The sequence below is a fragment of the Carya illinoinensis genome, chromosome 4 (genome assembly GCF_018687715.1).
Source record: "Carya illinoinensis cultivar Pawnee chromosome 4, C.illinoinensisPawnee_v1, whole genome shotgun sequence".
Lineage (NCBI taxonomy): Eukaryota > Viridiplantae > Streptophyta > Magnoliopsida > Fagales > Juglandaceae > Carya > Carya illinoinensis.
In genome coordinates this window covers 10,832,712-10,842,500 of record NC_056755.1, presented here as the reverse complement: position 1 = coordinate 10,842,500, position 9,789 = coordinate 10,832,712, and positions in this window count along the sequence as shown.

Sequence of the window (9,789 nt, the reverse complement as noted above, 5' to 3'; positions counted from 1 at the left end):
TGGGGAGGAATAGTGTGGGAAGGGAGCGAGACAGAGCCGAGCCAGTAGGAGAGTATGCCATTCCCACAAGTTGGGTGGATCACACAATAAGACTCTCTTGACCCTCCCTTTCTCATGTGTCTTTGTGAAAGCCTCTTGCCTATTCCTGTGTTAGCAAGGGACATTAGCTCAATAAGGTTCAATGGTCACTTACGTAAATTTGTGAATTAACAATTAGGAAGTGAAGTGACCCATGGGTATGGGGCACAGACGCTCTCACAATGGTTAGCACTTTCATCCCTACTTGCTGCTTTTGGTCTTCTTGTAAGGGGTTCGAGGGGATATGACCCATGAAATAGAGGGTTCAGGGGGAGGATCCCCCTAAAATGAGTTAATTAAAATAGATAAATAATTAACAGGAAAAGCTGCTATAAACTTGTGACTATACTCTATGGAAGTGAAGTGACTCATTGGTATGAAGCACGAATCCTCTCACAATTATGAGCACAGGAAAAAGAGTAAGCAATCTCTGAAGCACTTTACTTTCAGGAATTGGCTTTGTAATATTGACAGTTACTTCCTTCTAGCATACTATCTTGCTTGGTATTGCTGGAAAGTCATATGCTCATTCTAGAGTAAGCAAGTGAGGAGCACCCTTTGAATGCATGGTATTCTTTACAACCGAATTAGTTGTAAGTTAGTTCAGTAGTTGGTGTTGCATACACTGTTTCTTATGTTTATATTCTGCTCTTTCCATAGGCAAGCTAGTCCTTACCTTTTCAGAACGGTAACTAAGGAGTTAGAGTTTAGGTGTCAGTTTGTGTAGTAGTTTCTGTTGTCTAATCCCTACAAGGGGGACTTTGGGGGGTAACTATCCTTTCTAATATGTAAACAATAAGCTATGAGTTTAGTAGCAAGTAGTATGTGTAAGACTAGTAGTTATACTATGCCTTATTTATAACAACAGTTAAAGGATATAAGATAGAAGTATCTTTAGAGCATGTTTAAACACCCTATTATGGCTAGTCTCTATATTCCCGATTTGTTCATGTTTAATTGTGCCCATTCAAGTTCATGAACTCAACTTCTCAAGATACCAAATGGGCTACGTATCAATGGAATCTCAAAAAAGAAAAGATTAGGTTTATACTAAAAGGTCCCTATCTACCTTTCTAAGACAATAGACCAAATTCCTCTACTCCTGTTATTTGGAAACAACTCTGGAAGAGTATCTACTCCAATGATACTTGGTCTCGAGTCGAGATGGTGCTACATTTCATAGATCGACTTTGATGCTAGATAGAGAAGAATTTGAGCATTCCCATTAGTCCAACAATGTTTAAAAAAAAAAAAAAAGGAGAGATCTTGTGGGAACGAAGTAGTGCTTGATCAATTAAATTCTTGGTTTTAGGTTGGGGCACGAATAAAAAGACGATGTCCTAACATTGGATGAAAGGGACATAACACTTCTTTCTATTTCTTAACTCAAACAAGCGAGCGAAAGGAGACGAAAATGACTAGTAATTTGGATTGCCTCAAGTCGTATTTATAAAGAAAATATTCAACAATGTTATTTATTTTGTATTGTTAGGTAATAGTTTAATTAGTTGTGATGTATTATTATTTATTTTATTCTTTGTAAATTTTATGTTTTGCATTGTTATGTAACAAAAATATTATCTATTTTGCATTTTTATTATTTTATTTTATTTTTTTATAAAAAATCTTTTAAAAAGTGTTTAAATTATTATTTTTAAAAAAATCTGGGAAATTTAAGCATGACATCATAATTTTTTTAAAAAAAAAAAAGTGCTATAAAAATATTTTTTAAGTTTTAAAGTCTCCTTTAAAAAAATATTAAATACTCAAATTTAATCCAGTTATAACCCGGATATCTAGGTTTACAGTAAAAAGAAAAGTGAAAAATCCATATATCCAGTTACAATTTGGATATCCGCCCAGATTATTTTCGGATTAAGCCAGGTGGATAACCACCTGGATTTTATTATCCGGATCCGATTATGACCAGATATCCGAATCCGGATCTTGTTGCACAACCCTACTTCAATTCATACTATTAGTATCTGCCCTCCAATCTCATTGGTTAATGATGCATGTAAGTATGATGGTATTGGACTATGCATCTCTTCTAGGTGGATCATTATTATGAATAGCTCTTATAGTCATTACATCTCGCAAAGTCATAAGTATTTTTTAGAAAAGCAATAATGAGTCATTTTGTTTTGATGAGATCCAATACATGAACGAAAGAAAAAATGTTTTATGGAACACTTCCTTAATTTCTTTTAGGAATTATTATAGTTTGCAATTGACTCAACAATTGGATCATTGGAGTTATCGTATTATTGGTATAGGTTTTATCTTTTTAACCATAGGTATTCTTTCTAAAGCAAAATGGGCAAATGAGGCATGGGTCTCATATTGGAATTGGGATCCGAAATAAACTTGAGCATTTATTACTTGGATTGTGTTCATGATTTATTTACGTATTCGAACAAACAAAAATTTTGAAGTTGTAAATTCTACAATTGTAGCCTTTATGGGATTTCTTATAATTTGGATATCCTATTTTGGAGTCAATCCTTCAAGAATAGTGCTACATAGTTATGGTTCATTTGACCTAACATCTAACTGAAAAAAGGACCTAATGAACACAAATATTTAAATATGCATTTGTTCGATTTTTCCTGTGCTCATAACTGTGAGAGCATTCGTGCCTCATTCGTGCCTCATACCAATGAGCCACTTCACTTACTTAGAGTATAGTCACAAGTTTATTGCAGCTTTTCCCGTTACTTATTTATCTATTTCGATTAACTCATTTTAGGGGGATCCTCCCCCCGAACCCCCTATTTCATGGGGCACATCCTAAGAAAAAGGGAGGCCTTTTGCTTGCATGGGTGTAGATGTTGAATTTGTTTATATTAATATCTTACTATGATCCTCCCCATCACCCTTAGTAAATCACCTTGGTTTACGCTCCTACCAGTGGCACCTCAAAGAAAGATTCTGGCAGCACTTGGAATCAATGCATCAAGCTTTCCCAAGTCCATGGCTATGCATAGGCGACTTCAATTCATTACTAAATCAGTATGAAAATTTTGGTAGTTACCCCCAATATCATCCTCATATGTTGGTGGCTTGAGATCTCTAATAGATAATCATGGTTGAATTGATATCGGCTTCACAGGGCCTTCTTTCACATGGACTAATAGCAGACAAGGCAATGCACTTAATAGAGAAAGATTAGATAGAGGTATGTATAGCAAACTAGCAATGAAGTCTATTGTTCCCAAATGCTACATCACACAATCTAGCTTCCTTAGCTTCTAACCATCACTATTCGCTTCGAAATGCAACAACTGAACATCATTTTTCATACTCTTATAAGTTTGAAGAATTTTGGATTTAGGAACCACACTCAGTGACCTCAAAATCCAAGAAGCATAGAGCAAACAATTCATTGGAACCAATGCCTTTATCTTATGCAAAAATATCAAGGCCATCAAAGAAGCTCTCAAACATTGGAATAAAGTTCAATTTGGGAAGGTTCAAGTGAATATTAAAAAAATAGAAAAATATTTTCTCGAGATTCATAGTCTTAACCCATCTTTCTCAAAATCAGGTAAGAGAAAGAACAACTCTAACTCAACCTTCACGAAAAGTATAAAAAATCCAGAATTTCCTAGTTAGCTTCAACGGATCTGAACACAAAATTTTACCATCTTTCAACAACCATCTGAAGGTACAAAAATGCAATAGATTCTCTCAATGGGACTAGGTAATTGGACTATAGGCCAAACTCTTGTCATGAGGAAGTTCTTCGGTGTAAAAAATCCCGGATTTCTTGGTTAACTTTAACGGAACTCAAAACAAAATTTTATTTCGACAACCATCCGGAGGCACAGAAATGCAATAGACTCCCTCCATGGGACCAGATAATTAGACTATAGAGCAAACTCTTATTGAATCTTCTTTTATTAATCATTATGTCCATATACTCATCCACAACACTATCTATTCTTGAAAATCTCTTGAGAGGCAAATTATTGGTCTTGACAATGCATTCATTCCTCTATGCTATTCAAAACAGATTTGAAATTATTACAACAACCAATCCCATCCCACAAAGCCCTGGATGACTAGTCACTTTTACAGACATTATTGGGCCATCATAAAAAGGAAGTAATTGGCTCTCTACAAAACTTCTTCCTCCATGGAAAACTCTTAAAACAAATTAATCACATAAATATTACTCTAATCGCAAATATTTCCAATCCAAGTGCTCCTCAACACTATCACCCAATCAATTTCACCAAAATCATCTCCAAAATTTTGGCAAACTGACTCAAATTTGCTATTCCTCATATGGTTTTCCCACTCCAAACAACTTTTGTTCCTAGTCTCACATTTAAAGAAAACATAATGATTGCTCATAAAATTTTCCATGACCTCAAGAAAAAAAAAAAACTAGAAAGAGAGGACTTATGGCAATCAAACTAGTAAAAGACTGTGTCACCACCACTTCTTTCTCAATCCTTATTAATGGAACCCCACGAGATTTTTTTAATCCACAAAGAGGCCTTAGACAAGGTAAACCCATTTCACCATTTTCATTTATAATGTTACTAAAGTGTAATCCAAATTGATTGTCCAAGTGGAAGTCTGAGGAACTTTTGTAGGAATTCGCTTAAATAAAAATGGTCCCTCGATTTCACACTTGGTATTTGCTAATGATCTCATCATTTTCGAGAAAGCCAATGAAAGGAATGCCCAAGAAATTTTGGAATGCTTGGAAAAATATCAAGTTTGGTCAGTTCAGAGGACTAATCACAATAAGTCCTCAATGTTCATCACTCGCAATACCAACCCAATAGCTCAAGTGGCAATTACTTGGATTACTCCTTACAAAATTTCATCTTCTAGAATAAAATATCTCAAACTTCCAACTACTTTTAGTGAAGGAAAAAAAGACTCCTATCAAGAAGTGCAGGAAAAAATGTTGGAAGGTTGGAAGTCTAAATTGTTATCACAAACTGGACAAACCATGCTGATCATAATTGTGGCAAGCACCATTCCTTTATATCAAATGTCCTCTTTCATGTTACCAAAATCAGTTTGCAAGTCCCTAGAAACTCGGTTCAAAAACTTTTGGTAGGGCTTCCCTAATGATCGAAAATAAAATCTGACCTTGAATTCATGGAAGTCTATCTCTCAACCCAAAAGGTTCGGTGAACTTGGCTTGAGGAAAATGGAAAACTTAACATAGCCATCCTTCCTTGCTAGCAAAAACAAGTTGGGAAATTAGTCAACCACATATAGGTATCTGGCACGTCCTACTTTCTTCGAAATATCTCAACTCTTGAAGTGTCTTGTAACACCACGCTCCACAAGTTTAAGAATAAAATCACTTTTAGAAATTCTCAGGAAAGCCGGAGTGCTACTACTGAACCTGACTTAAAATATTTTTCTTTCTAAAACAAATGCCTAGTACAAAGATTCTTTATAATAAATAGAGTCTTTTTGTATTACAATACTGAAATAATAAATGAGAGTACATGGAAGCATTTATTAAAATTTCTCAAAACTTGTGCCATGAAAATCATAACTTAAAATTTCTATACATGAACTAGGCCACTCTCACGTCTCCTTAGACGAAGTCATGTCCTGCAGCTCTATCTTCAAAAAATATTCTAACTTGTAGTGGTCTAAAAATATAAAACAAACTAAAATGAGTCGATGACTCAGTAAACCTATCATAATGTAAAGACACTTAACATAATGTTTTCATAAAGCGTTTCATGCTGAGATAAAAATCATGATCATTCATACGTATGCTTATGCCATGTATGACTTATGTTGGCTTATTTGCCTTATCTTACTTATCATATTAGTCTACACACTTAATTCTGTGTTCAAGGTTGTGCATTGGCCCCAAATCCTATGCTCGCAAAGGTAGCCGCTAATGGTATTCTAGCATACTATGGTGGACCAGCATACTATGGTGGACCACGCTTAACTTTATGGCTTGCACATCCACCCATAAATCGCATTGATACCATATATTCAAATGGCCATCTGATAAATAGTTCAGAGCTTATCTTACACTTGATCTTATGAAAAGTTACGTATCCTATGCAACGTGAGATGCATAATACATATATAACTATAATATGCAAAATGAAACATGATGAATGACGTGCTTGCAAATATCTTGACGTGTGTGGTACGTAAACATTACCTTCCAAAGAACTGGCTTTAATAATAATATATAACTAGCTAACGTAAACTAATCCTAATATATGATCAAACTACTTACCTTGTAGTGTTGCTTCCTAAAATACCCGACACAAAACTAATCATGGTGTTGGACTGGGTATCTTGGGTTTGGCTGCTGCACTTATGAATGTTACGGTCTTTTCCATATAACACACGAGAAGAAGATATTTGTAGAGAGATTTGGATGAGGGTGTTGACGAGTTTGAGTTGGACTCAATTCTTACATGTAGTGATACTAATATACTAACCACTTAGTCATGATCATCTAAGAAGAGAGTTTGAATTTAAAAACATGATCTAGTAGTTCATTCAAGATAGGTTTGGCAGTGACTCAGACTGTGTAGGGGACTTCAATCAATGATGATCTTAAATTGAAATAAATTTCTAATAGCCGATATTTAAATTATAAAAGGAGTCTAACTCATTCAATAATAAATGAGATTTAACCTAGTTATTGAACTTAATTAAAACTCTTACTCAATCTCAATAATTTATTGCTATGGGCTTATCCATATGGCCCATTAAATATAATTTAATTCTAATAAAAATTATCAATATTCCAACCTTAGAATTATTGGGGTGGGTTGTTACAAACTCCCCTCCTTACAAAAATTTTGTCCTCAAAATATGCTAGACCTCAAATGACTTACATACTTATCCGCCACATGCTTTTAATGTCTCTTTACTCAATCATTTAGTCGAACCAAATATTCAAAAAATTCCAAGCCTTCCATATTTTGATCCGATGCTTCACTAATCTTTTAGGGTACATGTTAGCATGCTACATGTCGACCATCATACACTCCAAATTCAATTCAAGCCTAAACAAATATCAACCTTCACAATGGAATTGATTTAAAAGCCTAATAATAAATTCACCCAAAAATCATCTTCACTCCACCAAAATAGTAAAAATAATCTCCACATAAAGTAATAAATAAAACTCTCCACATAAGATAATAATAAAATTCTCTACCAAAAATAATAACCTAAGACTCACTAAAGTTCGGATCATAAATCTTACAACTCATACTTGCTGATAGAATCTTGTTACTTTTTTTTTTTTTTTTTTTAAATTTAGAAAGAGACAAGGCCACCTGTCCATGAGTGACCTCTTCCCAATTTTATTAAAAAACCCTTACTTATGGCGGAAGAAAACAGTGGTTACAACCCGATGCCTGAGGGTTACAGTAAAGCCCAAAACCCAGGAATCAAAAAACCAAAACCAACCAAAGAATCCAACAACAGACAAGACCAAAAGGAAAAACAACCAAAATAAACCAACCTGCAAAACAGCTCACACATAAGAATCAAAAGAGAAAAAACAATTACAAGAACATACCTCATTTCGAAAGCCTCAAGTATGGTAAGCCAATTCTGTCCATACAAAGGAGACCACGCAACTAACTAGGCAAATCTTCCTTCTCGTCAAACCAATCCCGAGTAAGGCCCCCAGTTCCCTTAGCAAGAAAATAAGCCACAGCATTACCTTCACAAAAAACATAAGTTAGTGTATAATCCAAGCATGCAAGGAACGCACGAAGTTCATCCCAAAAATCATCAAGATACCAAATATTACAGGCACCCTTAGTAACCCAGTTGACTAGAAGTTGAGAATCAACCTCAATATAAACCTAAAAAAAACCATACCGATAGCACCTCCTCACACCTTCCAGTAAACCTTTCAATTCAGCATAATTATTGGAACCCTTACCTAAAGCCATGAAGTACGCTATACACAAATGACCTCTGGTATCCCCGAATAACACCTCCAGCACCAAACTAACCCAGGTTACCCAAGCTACTACCATCAGTATTAAGCTTCACCTAACCCTGCTGAGGCTTAATCCATTTCACCATCGTCACCTTCTCAGGTGGAGGAGGGACCGGAATATCTAACCTCCTTAAAATATCACCATCTTGTTTAGACAATCTCAACTGTTTTATAGACCCTTTAATAAGATGACAAATCCAAAATGTAATACTGCTCCATACCAATTCAGACGTGTCCTCCTTCCCCTCAAGTCTAGCTTTGGAACGTATAGCCCAGAGTTTCAAAGAAATTATAGACGGAATAAGGCCAAAAATAATACGAGTATAAGAAGAGTTACTAGCACGGCGAAACCAAAAATTGACCTGCTCCTGCCAAGTATTAAAAGAACCCATGTGCACACCCAAATGAACCGCAGCCAAACGCCAAATTTGCCTCACAAACTCACCCGTACACAAAATATGATTAAGATCCTCAAGATGACCCACGGAACAACAATTGCATTTAGAGACTATGGGAATACCCGCCAACCTGATCTTATCATCCACCATCAAACAATTATTAGTAGCTTTCCACATCAAAATAGAAATTTTTTTAGGGACATCCTAACCCTTATACAATCCCAAGCAGACTTAGTGTTAAAGTTGCCAGCAGTATCATTTTTCCAAATAAGGACATTCTGCCCCTCCTTATGAGTGGCGAAGAAATGCACCAACTCTGTAGCTTTCTGATGACCCATAAGCCTTTCCAATAAAGGAATATCCCACCCATTATCAATATGACACTCTTTAATCCTCAGAAAAGGCTTATCAATAACTGGATAATGATCATGCAAAGGACCATCATCATCCCAAGTATCATACCAAAAGGAAACATTACCATCTTTCACCAACCATTGAGAATTATTTAAAATATATGGGATGCTTTTAACAATCGCCTTCCAAAACCGAATACCTTTGTTAGAATCCACACGAGATAAATGCTTAACTCGCACATATTTACCTCTGAAAAAATCCACCCATAAAGAGTTCCCCAAGAGCAATTTCCAGGTGAATTTCATATGTAAAGCTTTCTATATATCACCAATATCACGGAGACCAATCCCACCTTTTTGAATGGGTTTACAAATATGTCTCCAAGCTACTCATTTTTGCTTACCTTTACCCGCAGTATCACCCCAGAAGAAAGAACTTAGGAGTCCATTCAATGCCAACAAGACCACATTAGGAACATGTAAAACAGCAAGCAAATGAGTAGCCATACTTGACAAAACATGCCTCAAAAGAATAGTTCTACCACTAGCCAAAAGCAATTTCATTTTCCACCCAGCAATTTTCCTTTTAACTTTCCCAAGTAAATCATCTCAATCAGAAGCCTTCAACCTACCGGTCACAATAGGGACACCCAAGTACTTAAAAGGAAAATAACCTTCTGAAAAATCTGTCATCTGAAGAATCCATCTCTTACGAGGAGCCGGAATGCTCTTAGAGAAATAGATTGCACTTTTTTCCTTACTAAGGGCTTGGTTCGACCAATCCTTATAAAGCTTCAACACTTGAGTCAAACCTCTCATAGACCTTTTACCACCATTTGCAAATATAATAATATCATCATCATACATGAGATGAGAAACAAGCAAAGTACCCCTAGCTTGAGAGAACTGCTCAATTTTACCATGATCAAAATAGCGTCGAAGAAGACGCGAAAGCATCTCCTGCATAATGATAAACAAATAAGGC